Here is a 26,679-nt window from a genome sequence, read left to right as displayed (position 1 = left end):
TACATCGTATTAAATAGGGAAACACAAATCTTTGCTTGAGTCACCCTTGGCAGAAGAAAGGCCATTGTTAGAAACTATCTCACTCTCTCAGCTTCAGTGAACAGGAGACACTGAAATTTGCAAGAGACACATATCGGGTAGTCAGAGAGCTTAGGCCATTGGAGACTTCAGAAGGATACTCTGAAGCATGTTTCTGCCTTCAAGCAATGAGTTCCTTAGTTTCCATAAATGAGTCATGAGCCACTATAGAATGATGTACACTTCTAGACTGTCACACACACTCATAAGAGGGGTAAATAAGTCTACGAAATACTATGTGAAATAAACAGATTTATACTGCAGAATGCCTCATAGCTTTTAAGGCACCATAATAAGTCTTCAAAAACTTGATAGACACTTTAGTTTTTGTTTTAAACAAATTTGTCATTCTCCCTCCCCAGCTCCCTCTCCAAGGCATGACTAATTTTCTTTTGAATCTCACTCTGCGAAATGTTGTTTTAAATGATTACATTATTATTCAGAATTAGATACAATAAAAAATACAATACAATACAATATAAAAAATACATTATCATACAATATAAAATTTCACAAATACCTGTTAATTTATTTAGGATAATCGCCATCTTGTTAAATATAATACTCAAATACTTAAAATGAATGGCAGTATAAACAGATTTGTCCTAACGACAGAAGGGACTGGATGCAGAAAAGGAATAAAGAGTATTTGGACCTTACCCTTAGGTTGCTCACAGAAATAATATCTAGCCTTTTATCTTGGTGGTGGTTATGACGTCCACATAAGATAGGTTACAAAAAAGAGCAAAATAGTACTCAGTGTGGTAATAGTGATACCTGGAGTTATAAGACCAGGGCTAAAATGTCAGCATTGCAATGATCATGCAGGTGCTGCTGGGAAGATAATATTACATATTACACAGTATTGTTTTAAGAACTAAATGAGACAATAGACATGAGAATGTACTTGGTAAACCCTAAAGCACTATTATAAGATTTTCTCAAACTAAAGTTCATGGACGTATCATGAGAAGATTACTAACTTTTGTTATATTTTGAGTTTTATTTCAATTATAATCTTACAAAACTTACTTTTTACAGAATTTACAGATTTTACTTTTACTCTACAAGACTTATTTTACAGTGATAATTTTTTTATTAAAATATATTTTCAAAGTATAAGATCTTGTTTTCTTAATTCCCTGTTTCTCAAACTGAGATCCACGGCTGTCTTTTTGTGGTCTGTGAGAAACAGACTTACTTCAAGTGGTTCTTGGAACGCACACTTTTGAGAATCACTGCTGTGTAGTATCTGTATTACCTTATCAATAGAACTTTTTAAAGCAGGTGAAGAGATGCTTACTAGCAGCGAAAATGGATCAACTTCCTCCACAGCTTTAAAATGACTTTGCAAAGGTCTCGTTTATAAATTTTATTCCAGGAAGTCAAGCCTGGGAGTTCACATGTTTGTTAAACATGCAACCAGTAAAGTATCCACTAATCAGAAGGAAGATATATGTGAGGTGTGTAATTCAACAAGCCATGATGCAATTTAATTTAAAAACAGTCCTGAAGAAAAGTACATGTGATGACTTTATATTATCACCAATGAGAGAGTTAACATTTTTTCCCCACAAATTTTAAATCAATTGCCACGCTGTGGTGATGTCATCTTATGTTGAATGTCTGAGCTTCCTCTATCCTCTAAGTGCTGGCAAAGGCCTGTAGTTTTCCTGTCCCCAAATAGGGCTTCATCTTCATGAGGTATGCAGGCAGAATTCCAATTAGGGTGGTCGCTAAGGTGCTCAGAATCCTTGGTACTGAGACATAGGGGAAGGAAAGCTCTCTCCAGGTAGGCTTCTGTGTTTCCTCAGATTTGCCCCTTCAGGTCTCTCTCCAACAGATATATTCCCTACACCACACAGGTTAGTCTTAGTACTAGAAGGGAGACTTCACAGAGGGTTCTTGTCAACACCTTACACAGGTGTGCATGCCCTTGAGATCAGCCAGTCACTTGCAGGATCTTTTAGAAGCTTCAAGGATTCTGTCAGTGAAAGAGAATCTCATGCATTTAATATTTAAAAATGAAAACATCAGGCAACACTCCAGGTCTGAAGCTTTGCCTATCTTATGAATGGGCTCCTTAATTCTGATATATATCTTTTTCCCTCTCTTTCTCACTAACAGTACAGCATCCCCCTGAACTTCATAAGAAGAAGTTATGAAAGATTAATAGAGCTAAAGGTTTCTAGTTAATGAGCACTTTATTGTTTGAAAGTAAAATATATGAGGCTCCAAGGGACAGGATGTACTCGGAACAGGTAAAACACTGGAATAAATAAAAATAGTAGCCAGATTCAGCTCCTTGTCTTGTTTTCATGCTGATTCTTACTATTTTCTTTCCCAATTTTAATGAGCTTAATGGATTTATTTTTTGACTGAAGATTAAAGAGCCTTCAGAAGAGGTTAAAGGGTCTCCATAGAGAAGAACAGATAATATTGCACTTAATTTTAGATTCAGTTCATTTTGAAAAGGATCAGCTTGAATAAGTATATTATTAGAACCATAAAGGTAACAATTATGACAACATTTTTTGAACACGTTCTACATCAGGTTCTGGTCCAAGTGCTTTGAATTTACTCATATAATAAATGCAATTTGCAGATAAATTATTTAATTATGGCATCGTTAGACAAAAAGTGTCAGATCTGGGGTTCAGACTCTTGAAATTTGGTTTCCATTAGCTCTTAGCACCAAAAATCTGCCCGCAGAAAGATAGATTGGATTTTAAAATCAGTGAACTCCAGTATTTTACTCTAGTATGTAAAAGATTATAGGCCAGAGGAGAACAAGCATTGTACTGAGAAAGGGGACATAGATTTGATTTTTAATATTACCAATAACATGACTTTTATACCAATAATATGACTTAGGGAAGTCATTTGACCTTCTGGGCTCCATTTTATTCATTTGAAAAAAAATAAAAGAGTTGGATTAAATCTGGCATGACAAATACCTGGTAAACATGCTAATCCCCTAGTCTATCTTCTTGTTATAAATCATTGCCCCCTCTTTTCTACTAAGTTTAAACATAGTATTACAACCTTCACAACTCAGCTTTCCAAGTAATCTCTTTTGATTGATTGGAGCTGGTGTGTGAGATAAAACCTAGTTTTCATCCCTGGACAATATGACATGTAAGCTCTCTTCCCTTTCTAATATTAAATGGTTCTTTGTATTTAATAACATAATTATACAACTGGGGGAGAATCTGAGTGTGCACTTTAAAAGGAGATGAGCAGAGCAAGCTGCAGATGGACTGGGAGGAGAGGGAACTGAATACTGGGAAATATGAAGACACTGTCTGAGTCTTAAAAAATATTTTCAAGGCTGATTCATGCCTGCGTCTTGAACAGTAGGAACCCTTCTCCAATAAGAAAATTTACTTCCCTATCTAGGCCCTGCTCACTTTCTCAGCATGAAACCAGAACACTGAATTTATTACTAGTACAATGAATTACTCATTTAATCACAGGCTTGGATCTTGCTGTTGCGTCTTCTCCCTAATTGTTTTATTTTCCATATATGTGAATGTGTCATTATCCACAATCTCATATTTGCTTTCAGACCACATGCTAGCAAAGAGCAGGAATGTTGTTCTGTATGATATTTAGACATCCACATGGACTTAGATTTCTAATAAATATTATTCAAGGATAATAGAATAAAGAAAATGAGTAGGAGGAAAGAGAAGATAAATTTTGATAAGGGCATGATTCAAGACACTATTGAGATTAATCTGTGGGAGAAGGCCTTACATATGATGAAAAGCATAATGTGTTTAAAATTCTAAAATGAATTCTGTACGCTCTTATTATTTTCTCTTTATTGGAACCCTTACTTCTTTGGGTGGTCTTTATTTGGGTCTCATGCAGCTGATTTTTAAACGGAATATTCACCTTTCTTGGATGTCTCTCTTTTTGCTACAAAGGTCAAGGATGAGGAATAGGGAAAAGCAGGCTTAGATAAGACTGATTAGATATGCCTTTAATCTAATGGAAGCCATTTTCTTATAGCGGTTTGTAAATAGGTTGTTTCTGAATGTATCACATTCTAAGTCTCAAAAGTAGTAGGCAGCTGGATGAAGATTCAGAGATTCAAGAACTCATCATATCCATCAATACATGGACGAAACATGGTATCTTTCAGGAAAGCTGAGAGGAGCAAATGGCATTGAAAGGAAGAATAGGAAAGTTCTGCTTTTAAAAATGGTGAAGTGGTTTGTATCAGGTAGATCCTTTTCCTGAGAGTAACTTTTTAAATGCTGAATTAAAAGGACCCTGGAGAGAAGGGAACATATTGAGGTGGGGAAAAAGTTATTCACTGCTTCTTCCACTTGGGAATTCGCCAATGAATAGCGTGAGGCATAATGGGCAAACAACATCGAAGATGAGGCTTTTTGAAAATATCATGGGAGATAGAAAACAACTATTAAGGATCGTGGCTAACAAGTTATCAGGGTTGTGGGGCCAAAATCATGGACAAAAAGACACGACACATGTGACATCAACATTCTTTGTGACTATTTTTCCTTAAAGCTTTACTGTATTCTGTGCTACATAGGAACAAGAGAAAACAAGAAGAAAGTGGTTTTCAAGAAGATAAAAAGCTAAGGAGAGCTTTTGGCAGTGTAATAGAACAGAGAAATACATAATCGTAATTCAGGTTTCTTCCTGGAGATAGATAAATATCCCTGGCTTTTATTTTATAAATGTGAAAGGTTATGTCTTAGAATTAAAGGCAAACTAGAAATAAATCCACCCTCAAAATCTGAAATTTAGTATTTCATGATTTCAATCTTTCAATAAATAAACATGATATGCTTGCTTTCAAACATCAACTCAGATGAAAATTAAATCTTTTCTGAAGAAAGAAAGATCATCCAAAGGAGACATCATATCCCATATATAAGTTCAGGATTCAAATAAAAATTATCAGGAATACCAGGATATAGTTGCAAATGATTGGCGCAAAAGTAATTGGGTTTTTGCCATTACTTTTAATGGCAAAAAAATAGAAAGAATAAAAAAATGGAAAGGAATACAAGTATTTTCAAATAAAAGAGTTATTTTTCACAGACTTTAGAAGAACTGTCTTTAAATTACTAAAATAATCAGTGAAAAGATACAGAATTTCCCTAGAAAACCATAATCTATACACAATATAGTAAAATAAAAAACTTAGGAATAAAAATGCAATTACTAAAATAAGATTTCAATAGATGGATTTATCAGTAGATTAGGGAAATTTGAAAAGAAGATTGATAAAGAGACAGATAGCTAAGTAGCAAATTTGGACAAAAACACACAGAGTGGCAGAACCTTATGAGACACAAAAATGTTTAACATAGGGGTAATTGGAGCGCCAGAAGGAGAAAAAGATACAATATTTGAAAAAAACAGTGGCTGAGAATTCTCTAAAACTGATAAAATAAAGACACATATTTAAGGAGCTTTATAAAATCTATGCATAAAATTTTAATTAAAACCACTTCTGGGCATTTTATTGTTAAACTGCTGAATGCCAAAGGCAAATAGGAAATGTTAAAACAGCCAGAGAAAAAGATACACATCGCCATGAATAAATAACAATAAGAACATCAGGTGTCTTTCAGCCATAAGATTATATATTTATTTTTTTTTTTTAAAGGGCAACCTGGAATTCTCCACGCAGCAAGAATATCCTTCATTAAACACCTGTGAATTTCTGCTGCTCAATGCGATAGAGTGACTGGCATAAGACTCACTTTCTGCTGTTAACAATAAACAGTAAGTTGGACAAAATGTGAGTAATTGTTTTAAATTATTTGACAATGGGAAAAAAGCACATGAAGCTACTCCCCAAGAGAAAGGAAACTCATTAATTGAGCCCAGTGATCACAATGGTTCTTTACTTGGGCACCATTTTTCAACTATAGCAAAGTAAGCAGGAATGAAACATAGTAGTGCTTAAGAGTTGAAGAGGCAGAGATAAAAATTTACAGCAACTAAAGAGTTTAGAATGTACAGGGTGGTTCACTGGAAATGAAGGACTTATGTGGAGAGAAGAGTATCCAAGAAAAGTAAAGAATCAAAATTAAATCTATATAATTCATTACATTAACAGAATAAAGAGGAAAAATCAAATGATCATATGAAGAGATACATAAAAGTCACTTGACACAATTCAACACATACCTAAACTCTAAGCAAACTAAGAATGAAAAAGGGCTTCCTCAGACTACAGGGTTTACTACAATAAACCTTCAGCTAACATTATATTTAGTGGTGAAAAACTAAATATTTCTAACAAAGATCAGGCCAGGCTCAAGGCAAGAATGTCTGCTTCAGTATTTCTATTCAGTATTGTGGTAAAAGTCTATTGCAATTTTCTTCTAATTGGTCTTAAGGTCTCTCTCTGGAGAGTTACTATAAACTCTAGAAGAAGTCCATCTGAAGTCATAACATATCTCAAAAACTGAACTACAGAAACTAAACTTTCAATGATTTCACATTTGATTGATTCAGTCCATGGAGCAATTTATGCCCCAGACCATTGTGCAATGTACTAAACTAGCAACCGATGGAAATTAACAGCCGAGTGTAATCAGGTGAAGAGATAGAGATTCCTGGCCAAAACCACTGTCAACCCAAGGTGACTCTAGGCATATCCAAGACTTGGCACTCTGAGGTGAAACATAGAGGCTTAACACTGTGGGCGAGGGAGGAAGTCTCCAATAAAGGAATAAAGTCAGTACTTAAGCAAATAAATAGCATATGATGAAACAATAACAGAGTTGCCACAATATATTACAGAGAGTTGTGCTGTTCAAAGTTGCTACGATATATTATCTAAAATGTCTAGTTTTCAACAAAAAATTAAGAGGTATGCAAAGAAACAGAAGAGTATGACCCATACACCTGAAAAAAATCCAGGCAATAAAAATCGCCTGTGGAAGTAATCAGATGTTTGGAAGCTTTCAGAGTACTATTGAAGTCCCCCACTACAATTGTGTTGCATCTGTCTCACTTCTTAGGTCTAGTAGTAATTGTTTTATAGATTTGGGAGTTCCAGTGGTAGGTGCATATATATTCAGGATTGTGATAGTTTCCTATTGGACTAATCCTTTTATCAATATATAATGTCCTTCTTTGTCTTTTTTTTTTTTCTGTTGTTGCTTTAAATTCTGTTTTGTCTGATGTAAGAATAGCTACCCTTCCTCACTTTTGGTTTCCATTTGCATGGAAGATCTTTTGTCCACCTCTTTACCTTAAGTTTATGTGAGTCTTATGAGTTAGGTAAGTCTCTTGAAGATAGCAGATACTTGGTTGGTGGATTTTTATTCATTCTGCCATTCTATATCTTTTAAGTGGAGCATTTAGGCCACTTACATTCAATGTTAGTATTGAGATATCAGGTACTGTTCTCTTCATCATGTTAGTTATTGACTAAATACCTTGTTGTTTTCATTGTGTTATTATTTTATATGCTCTGTGAGATTTAGTTTTAAGAAGATTCTATTTTGGTGTATTTTCAGGTTTTGTTTCAAGATTTTGAATTTCTTTTAGCATTTCTTATAGCACTGGTTTGGTAGTGGTGAATTATCTCAGCATTTGTTTGTCTGAGAAAGACTTTATCTCTCCTTCATTTATGAAGCTTAGTTTTTTGCTGGATATAAAATTCTTTTGCAAACAATTATTTTGTTTAAGGAAGCTAAAGATGGGACCCCAATCCCCTCTAGCTAGTAAGGTTTCTCCTGAGAAATCTGCTGTTCATCTGATAAGTGTTCTTTTATAGGTTATCTGATGCGTTTTTTTTCACAGACCTTAAGATTCTTTTTTTCATCTTGACTTTGAATAAACCTGATGATTATGTGCCTTGGTGATGATCTTTTTGCAATGAATTTCTGAAGAGTTCTTTGAGCTTCTTGTATTTGGGTGTCTAGATCTCTAGCAAGGCCAGAAAAATTTTCCTCAATTATTCCCTCAAATAAGGTTTCCAAACTTTTAGATTTCTCTTCTTCCTCAGGAACACTAATTATTCTTAGGTTTCTCTATTTAACATAATCCCATATTTCTCAGACACTTTGTTCATTTTAAAAAATTCTTTTATCTTTGTCTTTGTCTGACTGGGTTAACTAGAAAGCCTTATCTTTGATCTCTGAAGTTCTCTTCAGAGAGAACTAGAACAAATGGACTACCCTAGAACAAATGGACTTAGCAGATATTTACAGAACATTCTACCCAACAACTGCAGAATATATATTATTCTCATCAGCACATGAAACATTCTTCAAGATAGACTGTATAATAGGCCACAAAATAAGTCTCAATTAATTTAAGAAAATCAAAATCATGTCAAGAGCCCTCTCAGACCACAGAGGAATAAAACTGCAGTTAACTCCAAAAGGAACCCTCAAAACTCTAATAATACATGGAAATTAAATTATTTGCTCTTGAATAATCTTTGGGTTAACAATGAAATCAAGATGGAAATTAAAAAGTTCTGTGAACTGAATGATAATAGTGACAAAACTTATAAAAACTTCCAGGATACGGCCAAAGCGGTGCTAAGAGGAAAGTTCATAATCTTAAATGCCTACATCAAAAAGTCTAAAAGAGCATAAATAGACAACCAAATGTCATATCTCAAGGAATTAGAGAAAGAAGAACAAACTAAACCCAAACACAGCAGAAGAAAAGAAATAACAAAGATCAAAGCAGAACAAAATGAGATTGAAACAAAAAACTACAAAAGATGAATGAAACCAAAACTCTGGTTTTTTGAAAAGATAAACAAAATTGATAGACCATTAGTGAAATTAACCAAGAAAAGGGAGATGATCCAAATAAACTAATTAGAAATGAAATGGGAGATATTACAACTGAAAGCACAGAAATTCAAAAGATCTTTCAACCATGAACACCTTTATATACACAAACTAGAAAATCTAGAGGAGATGGATAAATTCCTAGAAATATAAAGCCCTCCTAGATTTAATCAGAAAGAAACAGAGACTCTGAACAGACCAATAATAAGCAGTGAGATTGAAACAGTAATAAAAAATTGCCAACAAAAAAAAAGTCCAGGATGAGATGGATTAACAGCTGAAATATATCAGACATTCAAAGAAAAATTGGCACCAATCCCATTGAAAGTATTTAAAAAAATAGAAAAAGAAGACATCCTCCTTAAATCATTCTATGAAGCCAGTATCATCTTAATACCAAATCCAGGAAGGAAAATAACAAAAGGAGAAAACTACAGACCAATATCCCTGATAAACATGGATGCAAAAATCCTCAACAAAATACTAGCTAACCAAATCCAACAGCATATCAAAAAGATAACACATAATGATGAATGGATTTTATACCAGGGATGCAGGGATAATTTAACATATGCAATGAACATTGTTAATTAACATAAACAGAATTAAAAACAAAAATCATATGATAATCTCAATAGATACAGAAAAAGCATTTGACAACATCTAGTATCCTTTTATGATAAAAACCATCAACAAAATTGACATTGAAGGGACATACCTCAAAGTAATAAAAGCCATCTATGACACACCCACAGCCAACATAATTCTGAATGGGAAAAAGTTGAAAGCATTTCCCCAGAGAACTAGAACAAGACAAGGATGCCCACTTTCACCAAATTGATTCCCCACAGTACTGGAAGTCCTAGCCAGAGCAATCAGACAACAGAAAGAAATAAAAGGCATCCAAATTAAAAAAGAGGGAGTCAAAATGTTGCTGTTCACTGATAATAGGATTGTATACCTAGAAAACTCTAAAGACTCATCCCCAAAACTCCTAGATCTGATAAACAAATTCAGTAAAGTTTCAGGATACAAAATCAATGTACAAAAATCAATAGCACTGCTATTCACCAACAACAAAGCTGAGAATCAAATCAAGAATGCAATCCTTTTTACAACTGCTGTAAATAAAATAAAATAAAATACTTATTAATATACTTTATTCCAGATGTGACTTTAGACTTTGGACTTTTGAGTTAATGCTAGAATGAGTTAAGACTTTGAGGGACTGTTAAGAAGGCATGGTTGTATTTTTTAATGTAAGAAGAACATGAGATTTAGCAGAAGGGGCAGAATAACAAAATTTGGATATTTCTCTCCACCCAAATCTCATGTTGAAATGGAATCCTCAGTGTTGGAGGTGAGACTTGGTGGGAAGTGTTTTGGTTGTGGGGGCAGATCTCTTAAGGCTTGAAGCTGTCTGTGCCATAGTGAGTGAGCACTCATAAGATCTGATTAAGTCTGTGACATCTCCTCCCCCACTCTCTCTAGGTCCTACTTTCATCATGTGACATACCTGTTCTTACTTTATCTTCCACAATGAGTAACAGCTTCCTGAGGCCTCCCCAGAAGCAGATGCCAGTGCTATGCTTCCTGTACAGCCTTCAGAACAGTGAGCCAATTAAACCTCTTTTCTTTATAAATTACTCAGTTCAGGTATGTCTTTACAGCAATTCAAGAATGGCCTAATACACTTAGGAAGCTTCAATATTTTCTTTCTTTTTTAACTGTAACTTTTATTTTAAGTTCCAGAGCATATGTACAGAAAGTGCAGGTTTGTTACACAGGCAAATGTGTGCCATGGTAATTTGCTGCACCTATCAACCCATCACCTAGTTATTAAGCCCAGCATGCATTAGTTATTTTTCCTGATGCGTTTTCCACTCCCTCCGACAGGCCCCAGTGTGTGTTGTTCCCTTCCCTGTGTCTATGTGTTCACATTGTTCAGCTTCCACTTATAAGTGAGAACATACAGTGTTTGGTTTTCTGTTCCTGAGTTAGTTTGCTGAGAGTAATGGTTTCCAGCTCCATCAATGTCCCTGCAAAGGACATAATTTCATTTCTTTTTATGGCTGCATAGTATTCCATGGTGTATATGTACCACATTTCCTTTATTTAGTCTATCGTTGATGGACATTTGGGTTGATTCCGTGGGAAGACTCAATATTTTCAAAATGTTAGTTCTTACTTGATCTGTAGGTTCAATGTGAACCCAAAAAAATCTCAGCAAGCCACTTGGTGGATATTGGCTTACTGAATCTAATGTTTATGTAGGAAGCAAAAGACTCATAATAGTCAATATGATATTGAAAAAGAATAAAGTTTAAAGACTGACACTATGAATTTTCAAGACTTACTATAAAGGAAGTAATCAAAACAGGGTACTTTTGGTGAAAAAAATAGACAAATAGGTCAATGGAACAGAATAAAGATCCCAGAAATAGACCTACACAAACTGATCCTTGACAAAGGTTTAAAGGCAATACAATGGAAACAAGACAGAATCTTCAAGGAATGGTGCTGGAACAACTGGACATCCACATGTTAAAAAGTGAATCTAGAAAAAGACTTTACATCCTTTAAAAATCAACTCAAAATACATTATAGAGTTAAACGTAAAATGCACAACTATAAAACTCTTAGACTATAACATAAGAAAACATCTAAATAACCTTGGGTTTGGCCATCACTTTTTGCCAAACAGTAAAGTTTCAATCCATGAAAAAATTGATTAATAATATAGACTTCATTAAAATTAAAACTATATACTCTTCTAAAAACATTATCAAGAGAATGAGAAGACAAGGCACAGACTTGGAGAAAACATTGCAAAAGCCATATTTCGTAAAATACTCGTAAGAAACAAAAAGAGCCTAGCCAACATGGTAAAACCCCATCTCTACAAAAATACAAAAATTAGCCAAGTGTGGTGGTGTGCTCCCATAGCCCCAGCTACTCCTGAGGCTAGACAGGAGAATGACTTGAACCCGGGAGGCAGAGGTCGCAGTGAGCTGAGTTCGCACCACTGCACTCCATCCTGGGTGACAGAGCAAGATTCCATCTCAAACAAACAAACAAATAAATAATAATAAAATAAAAAAAGAAGCTTAAAACCTAACAATAAGAAAACGAACACTCTGAGTAGAAAATGGACAAAATATTTGAACAGATATTTCACCAAAGAAAAGTCATAGATGAAAAATAAGCATACAAAAAAATTCTCAGCATCATATGTCTCTAAGAAATTGTAAATTAAAACAACAATAAGGTACTACTCCATACCTATTACAATGACCAAAATCCAGAACACTGACAACACTAAATAGTGGCAAGGATATGGAGCAGCAGGAACTCTCATTCTTTACTGATAGAAATGAAAAATTGTATGGCCACTTTGGAAGACATTTTGATCATTTCTTACAAAACTAACCATAGTTTTACCATATGACCCATCTATAGTGCTCTTTGGTATTGAGATTGGTATCCTTAGTATTTATGCAATGGAGTTGAAAACTCATGTCTACACAAAAACCTGTACACAGATGTACATAACTATATTCCTAATTGTTAAAACTTGGAAGCAACCAAGATGTCCTTTCAGTGTGAATGAATAAATGAACTGTGGTGCTTCCATACAACAGAATATCATCCAGCTGTATAAAGAGATGAGCTCTCAAGCCATAAAAAAACATGAAGGAGCCTTAAATGCATATTACTAAGTGAAGGAAGCCAATCTAAAAAGGTTACATACTGTATGAGTCCAACTGTATGACATCCTGGAAAAAGCAAAACTATGGAGACAGTAAAAGTGTTACTATTTCCTAGGGGTTAGGGCAATGAGAGGGATACATAGGCAGAGCACAGAGGATTTTCAGACACAAAAACTATTTTGTGTGATGCTAAAATGGTGGATTCATGTCATTATACATTTGTCCAAACCCACAGAATGTACAACACCAAGAGTGAACCCTAATGTAAACTATGGATTTGGGTGATAATTATGTGTCTATGGGTTAATCGATTCTAACAAATGTACAACTCTGGCATGAGACATTAATAATGGGGGAGGTCATGCATGTAAGAAATAGGAATATGTATAAATTCTCTGTATTTTCTGCTCAATTTTGCTGTGAACTTTAAATTGCTTTTAAAAAAGTCTTTTAAAAATATGCAAACTAATAGGATCTCAAGGAAAATTAGACAAGTCCACAATTGTCAGATGTTTCAATATATGTCCCTCAATAATTGATATCAATAATTGATAGAACAAGTAGGCAGAAAATAAGGATATGAGCACTTGAAGAGGAAGAGACTTGAGCTATCACACTCAGCCCCCTCACCACATGATGCCCTGCACTGCCTCGAGAGGAGACTCTGTAGAGTCCCCACCAGCAAGAAGGCTCTCACCAAATGCCGGGCCATGACCTTCTACTTCTCAGCTTCTGTAACTCTAAGAAATAAATTTATTTTTAAAATAATTTACCTTGTTTCAGATATTCTATTATAAGCAACAGAAAATGAACAAAGACAATCTTTAATATGATATTAATTAAAATTCAATTAGGCTTTCTTGGAAACTGAGAGGCTGATTCTAAAATATTCTGATTCTAAAATAACTATAGAAATACAAAGGACCTAGAGTATCCTAACCAATTTTGGAAAAGTACAAAACTGGAGGAATCACACTAGCTGATTTCAAGACGCTACCATATTGACATATCAATAGCACAAAATTGAAAGTTCAGAGATAGCCCAACACATGTATGCTTAATTAACCTGTGACAAGATGCAAACATCATTTAGTCAAGAAATCACAGTCTTAAACCGAAAGTATAGGAATAATTAAATATCCTTATGTAAAAATATATGATTTGATCCATATTTCACACCATCTATACAAACCAACTCAAAACAGATCATAGACCTAAATATAAGACTTAAAACTTTAAAACTTGTACAAAAAAATAAAATCTTTATGACTTTGGGGTATCCAAAGAACTCTTATACATAATTTCAAAAGTATAATTCATTTTAAAAAAGATTTATAAATTGAATTTATAAAAGTGAAAAACTTCTGTTTGAAACACATTGGGAGGATGAAAAGAAAATCTATAGACTGAGAGAAAATATTTACAAATCATGAAAACAATAAGGGCCTTATATTCAGATTTATGTAAACATTTTTAAAAATTCAATTATACATAAACAACCCAATAAAATAGCAAAATATTTGAACAGACTCTTTATCAAACAAAATATACGGGTCATAAAAAACCATATATATATATATATATATATACACACTCAATCTCAGTAGCCAGAAGAGGAATATAAATTAAGACCCCAATTTGAGACTCCTATATATCTGTTGGAGTATTTAAAATTTAAACCATTGACCATATCAAGTGTTGAGAGGCTGTAGCCATAGACTTGATGGAAATATTAAATCGTACAACCTCTTTGGAAAACAGTTTGTTTATTTTTTAAAAAGTTAAACATCCCTCTATCATATGATCCAACCATTCTACTCTTAGATATTTATATAAGAGAAATAAAACCCATGCCCATAAATAGAACTGTTTACAAATGTTTTTATTAACTTTATATGTAATAGACCAAATCAGGACACAACTCAAAAGTCCAACATGATGTGAATAGATAAACAGACTATGGTATAAGCACATATCTCTACGCTGAAATAAAACAAATGGACAGTAATAGCACACAGTGTTATTCCACTGACGTAAAATAATAGAAAAGCACACAGTGTATTACTCCCTTGATATAAAAATAAATAAATAAATAAATAAATAAATAAATAAATAAATAAATAAATAAAAAATAAATAAATAAATAAATAAATAAATAAATAAATAAATAAATAAAAACAATGTTGGCAAATAGGTAAGTTCTTTAGCAAGACTGCAGGCTTGTAATATTTTGCACCAGATAAATTCAAATGAAATAATAAATGTCTTGGAAAGAGCATGAATTGAAGTATCAGAGGTATGATCTTGATCTAAAAGAACAGAAACCATAGCACATTTTGTGAGTCATTTTAATAGTTATTTTAATAATCTTTAATTATGATTTTTAAAGTGTTCAGTAATATTTGGGGCCAAAGTAAAGGAAGGTTGAGAAATAATGGAACATTATTTCTAGTACCAAATTTTTCTTCTCTCTATTATCAAGACACAATAATAATTCACAGATCTGATTTGCCACTTGTATTATGCAGTAAGTGTGAGAAAGCACTCCAGGGATATGATTTTTTCCTTCAGCTGCAATATCATTTATACAATAGATTAATTTAACACTGTAAATAAGGAAATTCTAGCTGGGTGATTTGGGAATACACATGTATAAATTTAGGCAGTGCTTGGAATGAAACAAAATCAAATCAATGACACTTTATTACACAGACTTTTTTTGTTCTATGTGCAAATGCTCAAATAAAATTATATTCATATTTTTTTATATTAACTGTATTAATAAAACAAGAAGTTGAAACATCAAATTGGAAATATTTTGAGGTCCCAGTACACAAGTGTCAGATGACTGCTGGTCCCTGATAAATATCAATCAGTAGCAGAAATCTATTAGTAGCACTTTCCAGCCTTCCATGAAGCTGCCTACCACAATCTATGTTATCCCTAGTATTTGGTAGATCAGCCTATTGGAAAATCTGTGTGTATTAGTCCATTCTCATGCTGCTGTGAAGAAATACCCAAGACTGGGTAATTTGTAAAGAAAAGAGGTTTGATTGACTCATAGTTCCACATGGCTAGGGAGGCCTCAGGAAACTTACAATCATGGAAGAAGGCACCTCTTCATAGAGTGGCAGGAAAAAGAATGAGTACCAGCAGGGGAAATGACAGACACTTATGAAATCATCAGAGTTCATGAGAACTTGCTCACTATCACGAGAACAGCATCAGGGAAAGTGCCCCCATGATTCAGATACCTCCCACCAGGTCCCACCCTTCACATGGGGATTACAGGGATTACAATTCAACATGAGATTTTGGGTGAGGACACAGCCAAGCAATATCAATCTGGCTTGCACCATTATACGACAAAAATCTCTACTTGTATAATGGAAATTAGCAGGGGGAAAAAAGTTTTTCCAGGTTTTTTGATAATATGAACACTCTCCAAAATAAAAAAATGCCCAGTATCTTGGGACATAGGAGGGAACTGAGAGCATTTTGTTTTCTGCTGTAAGTTTCCTTTCTTTCTTTCTTTCTTTCTTTCTTTCTTTCTTTCTTTCTTTTCTTTTCTTTCTTTCTTCTTTCTTTTTTCTTTCTTTCTCTTTCTTTTTTCTTTCTTTCTCTTTCTTTCCTTTCTTTCCTTCTTTCTTTCTTTCTCTCTTTCTCTTTCTCTCTTTCTTTCTTTTTATTTTTTTTGAGACAGGGTCTTGCTCTGTCACCCAGGCTGGAGTACGGTGGCATAATCTCAGCTCATTGCAGCCTCAACTTCCTGGGCTCAAGCAATCCTCCTACTTCAACCTCCTAGCAGCTGTGACTATAGGCATGGGCCACAACACCCAGCTAATTTTTGTATTCTTTGTAGAGATGGGGTTTTGCTATGTTGTCCAGGCTGGTCTAGAATTCCTGAGCTCACGCAATACCCCCTGCCTTTACCTCCCAAAGTGCTGGAATTACAGGTCTGAGTCACTACATCTGGCCCCATCTTTTTCTGCTACAAGTTTCATGTCAATAAAGAAGCAGGAATACGAGCCCCAGAGTAGAGAGGCCCTTCCAAAACCAGGTGTTACACCTGAAAAGAAACACGAAACACAAGCCTGTTTCTGGTTCCTTTCCAATCGTTGACCTTTCAGAGTTCTCTCATCCTAAACTGTGGAATCTATCCAGCTCACTCCTAGAGAGGAAACTAATAATCTTCTTTTACTTTTTTTTTTTTTTGGAAGTGCCTTAAGGGAACTGAAAATACATGCAAATAGTTAAACTCCTACTGAGACTAAAATACCATTTCCATAGTTTATTAAGCATCATAAGATCACATAGGTTTTATTTTTAACTCATTTGAAGAGAGATTTTTATTTTTCCTACCCCCAATCTCTTTCTCTCTCATACACACACACGTCCACATGCACACACGCACACAGACATACATATACACATATATTTTCTCTTTGTAGTACATGGATATTCTTATTCGTTCATTCTTAGAGGAATGAAATAGTACACATATGACTCACAGCCAGGCTAGAGACTTAAACTCTGCAGACATAGAGATAATGAAATAATCATAAGAACAATTCCTTTCAACAGTTTCCTCTTGTCCTTTTCTATCCTTTACAGAACAGAACGTCTGTGCAAGTGTATTCAAGCAAGCTAAACATGTAGTGTTAAATAAAGCGTTAAACCAACTCTAGCAATCACATATAAAGCTTGTTTAAAGCTGTTATTTCCGTGTAATATTTATGAATAGACTCAAAAGAGGATGAATTGCCAACCAAACAAAGCTGAGCTGGTGGATTCTGCTCTACAGTCTATGGAATCACCAGCTGGAGAAACACAGTCACCCCATCTAACAGCTCTTCACTTTGGAGAGGATCTCCATGTTCTAATGTGATTTGTTAGTAGGTTGATCACATGCCGAATTTAATTTAGCTTTTTGAAATATCAAGCCATATTAATTGTTTGTTTTTAATGTTGTTTAGATTTTCTTTTCTCTTGTTGAACTAGAAGGCAAATGTTCACCATTTTTTGTTACCATGCTGTTCGAGATGCTGAAGCTTATGTTTAAGGTAACTTTCAGTCTTTCCAAATGAAATTATCAAAGCAGCACTCTCCTGATGCTCAAGAATCCCATATAACAACCTCTATATTGTGTCTTCTCCCATGGGTGGGAAGTGCCTAGAGAAGGTCATCATGAGGGTGGTCACTACACGGTATTGCCTATGGGAAGGTAATGTCTTAGACTTGGAGATGTTGGTTTTTCTTTTCTTTCAGTTCCTCCTGGAAGTGAAGATCATTCATTACCATGTGCTCAAACTCAGAGGTTATTAAATGTTGGAAATTTAGATTCCTGTGCAAGAAACTTACGGAGGGGAAAGACAAGGAGCCATTGAACTGCCTAAGCCATCTCCCATCTGGTTGATAATTTAGCACAGCCTCAAGTGATGCCTTTCTTATTGTTCCATAGAGAAAGAGACCCCTCCTTGTCTCTGGGCCATTGGTTCTAATTCTCCAAAGCTGAGCTATGTGGCTGCATCAGACGACAAGGGGCACCAGGTGTTTTCCAGTCAGGGCACTTAGAAAGAGAAGGAAAAGCCCACAGACAAAATGAGTTTAAGGGTACTGCAACGCAGGGGTGCTGTTCTTCAGAGGGAACCCTGGAACAGTGTGTAAGTGAAGTCAGACAAAGAAGACTTCATGTGATATGCTATAAATGTTCTCCAAAGGTTGAAACAAGCTTCCATGGAAAACAAGGTTCTAAACTTCCATGTCTTACCTTGAAGGTCACACCTTCCTTCTCACTGAGACAGGTGTAATTTCTAAAAATAAGATACTGCTCTTAGGGATAGCATCTAGTAGCACCTGGTAGCATCTAGAATCAGAGACAGCTAAATTCACTCTGCTTGTGCTGGATTCTATCTCTGACGTTGGGCTGCTATATCAATCTTTCTGCGTTCCTCTTTTCTCCTCTGTAACATTGGTAGAACAATAACTTGGAGGGTAGTTATAAGGAGAAAATGAACTAATAGAAATAAAAATTCCTTCTATTGTGCCTGTCATTTTCTGTAGGTGCACAATAAATGTTAACATTCCATCTTCTTCAACAAATCCCTTTTCATTTCCTTTTTAAAATGAAGCCTTCTGTTTTAATTGTAACTTGGAGGCTTTCTGGACCTAAAATCAGGCAAGAGTATAACTTTTTGTCATCAGTCTCATTTCCACAATGCCATGCTCTTCCCAGGGTGTCTAACTATAGCAGAGGTCTGAAGTTAGGACACTTTCCCAAGGAGAGATTAAACATTGCATTCATTATGGCAGCTGGAAGGCTGCATTATTGCTTTTCCAAGAGAGAGAGATTTATGACTGTACTTAATAAATGCTAATACTTTTCTTATCAGTGGGTAGCAATACAAACATTTTTGTGTATAGTAAGGTTAAAGTAAACCTTCAGAGTATCCTTACAAAACTTGAAAGCCAGTGATTAGTTCTTGACAAGCCTGGCTAATAACAGGAGTTCCTGGAAGGGTATATAGGCCTAGCATAGCCAGAATACATGATTCTTCAGTGTTTTACAGTTTCACATCTGTCCTCTCAGAACTGGGCAGTCACAAAAAATCCATATAGCTTTTGTGCTTTTCTTAAACATCTAGGCAGTTTCACTCTTTAACCAGGGTAATCTGGTTGCTGAGTAAAGGAAAGCCAAAAACCTTTCTTAATCAGTTAGAAAAAAATATATTCATATAACTTCAATTTGCTTTGCAAATAGATACAGAGTCAAAGAATATTTATCAGGCACCTACTATTTATGGAAAATGTTGTTACACTCTTTCACATATATATGGCATTTAATTCTTATAGTATCTCTGTAAAGTTAGGCTCCTGAGGAAACTGGAACTTCTAGAGGGCGTATGATTGTCCAAGGACACATTTGCAAACTTACACCTGACTCCAAGTCCAAATGTACTTGGCCCACCTGTTCACAGTACATTTCAAGGGCAGTTATCCTGCTCTTCTAAGCCACTCAGGAGAAGGCCATGGTCAAATGAGGATGGGGAGCTCAAATTTAAACATTGCCAAGAGTGATAGTTTCTAAGATGAAAGAGTACGTATCTCCAAGCTAAAAATGAATGTTTTTATATTGATAAACAAAAAGAGTCCTATCAATCAATTTACACAAATTATACACTGAGATAGGTTTTAAATAATGTTCTCTAACATGTAGTTATAGTAATAGCAGCTCAGTAAAATAATTACACTTAATAGCTAGCCCCAGTCTTGCTCAGTCTGTCTGACACCTTCTACAATGGTTATGATTTAAACCATGACAGTCAGGTAATTCATGTCGAAAAGCCCATTACTCCAAAAATCACCCTGAGCCTAATTCCCTGAAAATTTTATAGCTTTTTCTTCTTTTCCTTTCAATAAAGAAATGAATAGAGAAAACAATAGCTGAATATGTATTTATGTAAAAAATCTTAGCTTTCATTTCAAAAAGTGTTTTCACTTCTAGTAGTGGTCTACCTTCGGGGAAGTTAGTCAGCTTCTCTAAACATGGTTCCTTTGTTTTTGAAATTAGACTAATGACATCTACTTCCCAAGACTGTGTTCTGGAAGAACATTGGTCAAACTTCAGTTTACGGGCTGAGAAACCTCTGCCAACACCACACAATTAATGTTTTTTTTCCTTTCTTGTGAAGGGACAAATGAAATTAACAAATCACTGAGTTTCTATTGTACTAAAGTGAGTCACATCAAGAACTACATGCAGCTTTCCCAGAAGATAAATTCCGTACCTTGTAACAAATGGAACATGATGTCCCTCCTTCGTGTTTAATGTTGTTACTGACTTGCCTGCATTGGCGGTAAAGGTAAAGCCTCTAAGCTGCCAATCATTTCTGTAAGCAATCAGATAATAGTAAGGGTCAGAATAGCTCATGGGTGAATAGTCACCTGGGGTGGACAAAGTTCTAGGTCTGTCCCCCAACGCCTCCTCCCCAAAATGAGCAAGCAGAAGGGCTGCAATCAATGTAGTTAATATATAAATTTTTAATTCTTGTTTGTGCAGACATCAAGAAATCCAAGAAAAATCCCTGTGACTTCTCATGGCTCATAAGGTCTCAAAATGTTTACTGTATTGCTCATTTTTGTTCAGGGAAAAACATCAGACAAAATACACTTAACAGAGTTCATTTGAGCAAGGAAGAATTTATTAATCTGGTGGCACTCAAAACTGGAAGAGGTTTCAGAGAGCTCTACTCCAGCAGCCTAAGCCGGGAGCCTTTATAGGCTGAATGGCTAGTAAATAAATTACTTGATTAGCTATAGCAACATGTTTGTCTTATTTGGATATAGTCTGATGGGAGTTTACTAGTTATACAACCAATTGGCTGGTTGGCTATTTGTGATAGGCTGAGGCTCATTTTTATTTTTTAAGTCAGCGATAAGAAATACCTTCAAGTTAAGTTTCAGTTGCTTACAGAAAGTTTAAGTTGCTTCGGTTTCTTATTGAAGTTATCTTTGAGCAAGACCTCATTCTTGCTCTAAATAAAAAGAAAAATACAAGAGTCATCCTAAATTATGGCATAATCTGAAAACAGAAGACATTTGAGGAGCTCTTAGCTCTGTGAAGGCTTAAAATCAGACATGAAGAAAAAGGTAGTTGCTCTCCACTTCTTGCTTGTTACTAAGGTGAGTGTGAGTGAATACTTCTCAGGACAGCCAGGTACCATCTAACCAGCCAACCATGCTAGTTCAAGAGGCTTTTGTGGTATAAGTCCTTAGCAATAATAGAGTTTAGATTGCTCTAGCCTAGCCCAGAGGATGTACTTCCAACTATGACATGATCTGAATGGGTCAATTAAGGAGCTGAAATTTGTGGAGTCAAGACATACAGAAACTCTGTTTATCCTTTCCATCTCTAGAGGCTTCTGCCATGAACTCAGTAACCTGAAGGTGAAAAGAACATCCAAAAGCACCTCAACTATCTCAGAGGTCAACACAGGCCCCAAATGATGTCAGGACATTCTGACTTACGTCATCCATTCCTTTCTATTCTTTCTGACACATTCAAATATGGTGGCAGGTAGCTTTCCATGACTACATGCAAAGATCATCAATGGCTTTAGTGCAGCAGCACATATATCCACAAATAAAACATGCCTTGGGGCATTCAAGTGGCTGTCAACAGCTGCCTCCAATGGACTTTGCCACTTTAGGTAGCTCCCTCACCTTCTCTTGTGCTGTTGTTAGAGGTGGGTTAAATTTATAGGACCAGCAAGACTTCTAAGAATATAATCTGCCCTGCCAACCAATAGATTTGGAGAAAATGAAACTTCCACTGGCAGGTAATAAAGTCAGAGTGCCAGCTAAATCCATTAGAAAAAGTTTGTGTTTTGAAATTCTCCCACTCTATTTAAAAGACGTGAAGTTGTCATATCTTGAACTCGACTCCACTCACAGTCTTTTCTCTCCTAATGAGTCAACCGTGGTATTATTCCAGGAGGTGGAGTCATTTTGGAAGTGGAGAGAAATTATCCTTGTATGTGTCAAAATTTGTCAAATATCTCAAAGTATCTGGGAATGAGAATGGCAGAGACAATAAATGCAAGACAGATATAGAAACTTGACAATAAATCCCCTGGAGTTGCAAATCTTTTGCCTGCATAATCTGCCAGAACTCACATTTTGGAAGCCTGAGATGCTGCGGACATAATGATGAGAATACGCTCTGCTTGTTGCAAGAGAAACTTAAGCTTCGCCACCACTATCTCACTTCTGTCTCTAACCCCGCTTCTCTTGCCCAACTTAAACCTCAAGAAAAAAACAAAACAACAAAACAGGGTCAGCAGAATATGCTCCTGTTAGATTGTCCAATTTGCAAATCCCCTTGAGGTAGAAACTATGTCCAGATTAGAATCTACATGCCCAAGTCTCCAGCTCACTGTCAAGGTGCTTCCTGTCTTTGTCCAGCAGCATTCATGGTGCCTCTTTGAAGAGGGCAATGTCTCCAGGCTGCTGGGAGCAGATAAATGCCTGTTATTTTACACAGGCTGGGTGAGGGAACGGATGTAAACCTCTTTGCATTGCATAAAGGCAGTCTGATAATAACAAATTGCCTTGTCAACTACAAGAGATACTTAGTTATTAATGGAAATAATAACAGATTATATCAGCTTTGCACACTATAATCAAAAGGAAGATCAAAGCAAACTAATATTACAAATAGTTAACAGTGAAGACATGCTAATGAGATAAAAACCACTTTCATCTCTCCCTTCCCAAATGCACCAGTGGGATAATTATTGATAACAAATAATGTCATTTAAACATGGACAATATTTTTAATACCAAAAGTCCAGCCACACCAATGAGGCTTTTTTCTATTAGATAAAATTGTTTTCAGTGTTTTCTTAAAAATAAAACTGCTTAATTGCATTCTGCTGGTGTTATAGAAATACATGATTTTGAATCATCCAAGTGTTCTCAGCTGGTTTAAGCTAAACTCACGTTGCCTTTGGTTGTGACTACCAACATCTAAGCAAAGAGCTATGTCAGTTTATTAATAATGGAGACAGGACACAGAATCTGATAAACCCCTCCCTGACTTGTCATTTAAGAGTATCGCTATCACAGTAGAGTATTTTTTATATTTACCCAATCTCCTCACCAGTAAGTCAGCCCTTTTCTTCTTTGAAGCACTTTACAAATATTAGTGCGTGTCAAGGCCATTCTCAAGAGGTAGAAAGATATTTTTATTACCTTTTCTCCTATATAGAAAATGACAAAAAAGATCACTGACCATGGGTTGGTTTCTTCTTACGAAGTCTTAATTTGAAGTTTTACATTCAAATTATTGTATTTGCATCATTCTACAATAAGCATCATTTCATGATAAGCACACAATATTTGGGTATTAATTTACATATCTTAACAGGGATTTTAATAATCCTGACTTTATAAAATATAAGGGTAAAATGTTTAATATAGATGGAAAATAGCCTGCTAAGGACTCCTTCAGTCATAAAATCCAAAATGGGGGCTGTAGATTGACCTTACCTTACAAGGAATGAAGACACTGAAACCCAGTGGGTGAAAGTGAAAAGCCATAGATTTTAGCCCGTGGATATATCATTTGCTTATTCTAGGAACTTGAAAATATCAATAAGTATGTTTAATTTCAAAAACCTTAATTTTTTTTTATTTTGGGAAAATAATTCTTAACCTTACTTCATCAGAGTTTAAGGATAAGTTAAAAGATTTATCCTTGTAAACTGTAAAATATACTGTACAAATTTGAAGTTATGATGTAATATTATTTATGAATCATAAGAGTAACCATGTTTCAAAAGTAGCTTATTTTTACTTCCAATACAAAGTAGAGTAGAGAACATGTACAGGAGAAAACCATAAATATTTCTGGAAAATTGAAAGCAAGAGAATTCTCAGTGAGGGACAGAGTGGAGGGAAGGAATCTTAGTAAAAAAATAAAACAGATGGCTGTAGAGGAGGTGAAAGTTATTTATCCAGGCCTAGTTCCAAGGATGCTCCAAGATCTACCCTGACAGGTGTGGGGAGCATGACTGGCTTTGTGTCAGAAAAAAAATGATAAATTCTAAAGATTATACTATATGAAATATTTGGGCCACATTTCTTACCTTCTCTCCTCCGTCCCCTGTCACTCTTTTCCCATACAGTGAGACAAGCTACAGTGGCACTTCCCCCATAGAAAAATGCAGACATATCAAAAGGATATACAAACTTGTTTGAAAGCCAAACACAGAACTATTTGAGCATCAGAGTAAATAATTATAGCAACAGATTATAGTACCTGGAATAAAATAGGATGCATGAGCCTGCACCAAGGTAAATAACAAAGTAAATAAATAGAGAAGGGGAATGTCTACCACACAGTAAAATGTCAACTAATATTAATTAATAAATGTGAATCCTTCTTCATTAATCTTAGAGTGGAAAAGTCTGGCAGAAACCGTCTTAAATATATGATAAAACTGAATACCACATGTTGTTGTGTGTCTTCTGCTGTGGGGCACTAGGAGGAACACAGCATCACTGTTGTGGTATTTCTATTGCAGCTACCTAATCAAGAGGAAACAAATCCACAAGCCTAAGCTAAGAGGCATTCTACAAAATAATTGGCCTATACTGTTAAAAAAACGTCAAGGTCAGGGAAGACAAGCAAAACACTGCAATATTTTTCAAATTGAAGGCTATCAGAGAAGTTTGACAACTAAACAGTACACAGGATTTTGGACAGAATCTAATCCTTGAAAGGCATTTTTGGGGCAAACAGCAAAATTGAAATGGGTCTTTGAGTTAGAAGGCAAAATTAATCTTAATGTTGATTTTCTGATTTGGATGGTTATATAGTGGTTTTCTAGAAGTATATCTCTGTTTTTAGGAAATATCTATTGAAATACTAAAGGGTAATGATGACCTAGGTGTGTGACTTACTCCCAAGTGGCAGGGGAAAAAATATCAGTATGCATAAATAGAGTAATAAGAAAAAATGTGGCTGGATGTTAACAGTGGTGAACCTGGGTGTCATGAAGCGAATTGTGTCTCCCCAAAATACTTGTTGAATTTCAAATCCACAGTACCTCAGAATGTGACTATATCTAGAGATAGGGTCTTTAAAGAGGGGTTTAGGGTTAAGTGAGGTTATCCAATCTGACGGCTCTTCTTGTAAGAGAGGATATTTGGTTACATAAAGATACATCAGGCCTGGCACCGTGGCTTAGGACTGTAATCCCAGCACTTTGGGAGGCCAAGGCGGGAGGATCACTTGTGGTCAGGTGTTGGAAACCAGCCTGGCCAACATGATTAAACCTCGTCTCTACTAAAAATACAAAAATTAGCCGGGCGTGGTGGCACATGCCTGTAATCCCAGCTACTCAGGAGGCTGAGGCACAAGACTTGCTGGAACCTGGGAGGTGGAGGTTGCAGTGAGCCGAGATCGCACCACAGCACTCCAGTACTTAAAATAAAAAAAGAAAAAAGAAAAAAAAAACATCAGAGAAGTGGGCACACCGAAGAAAGACCACGTGAAGACACGGCGAGAGGGTGGCCATCTGCAGGCCAAAGAAAGAAACCTCAGGAGAAACCAAACCTGGAAACACCTTGATCTTGGACCTCCAGCTCCCAGAGCTCTGAGAAAATAAATTAACAAATTTCTTTTGTGTAAGCTACACGGTCTGAGGTATTTTGTTATGACAGTCCTAGCAAACTAATACATTGCATGTAGAGTATGCGGGTGTTCTTTGTGTTTTTTTTTTCATATATTATTGTATCTTTATTAAGGTAATATTTATGTAAAGTAAAAATGCATAGATCCTAAAGTGTATAACTTGATGAGTTTTGATATATGTTGCTTTTTTTAACATAATCATATGTTATAAAATTGTTTTATTCATTCAGCAATATATCTGGAACATCTTTATCCACCTATCGCATTCTTTTTTATTTGTACTGATATTACTTCTGATTGGAAAATCTAATTATATATGTTTTTGGAGTACAACATGATGTTTTGGTATATGCATACAATGTGGAGTGATTAGATCAAGTTAATTAATCTATCACCTTGCTTACCTATCATTTTTTGTGGTGAGACATTTCAAATTTATTCTCAAAATTATTTTGAGACATACATTATTAGTGACTATAGTCACCCTATTCCTTCCGTCTATCTGAAACTTTGCATCTCTTGATTAGCAGCTTTCCATTCACTCCCTCTCCACCTCTACTCCCAGCCTCTGGTAACCATCATTCTACTCTATATTTCTACGAGTTCAACTTTTTCAGATTCCACATATAAGTGAGATCATGCACTATTTGTCTCCTGTGCCTGGCTTATTTCACTTAGCATAATGTCCTCCAATCCATTGATAGATGCTTCAGTTGCTTCCATATCTTGTGAAAAACGTGGCACTAAATACATCACAAATAGGACATTTGTGTCATAATATGAGAATTCAGACAAGGCAGAGCATTGCCTTCTTTGACCTCAGCTGGAAACATGTCTGTAGCTCAACTCAAATTTTTGCAGCTCTGCACATGACCATGAGTGA

This window comes from Hylobates moloch, unplaced genomic scaffold, assembly GCF_009828535.3.
Source record: "Hylobates moloch isolate HMO894 unplaced genomic scaffold, HMol_V3 SCAFFOLD_11, whole genome shotgun sequence".
NCBI classification, from domain to species: Eukaryota; Metazoa; Chordata; class Mammalia; order Primates; family Hylobatidae; genus Hylobates; species Hylobates moloch.
The sequence above is the reverse complement of the archived record's forward strand: the minus strand, read 5'-3'. Positions refer to the sequence as shown.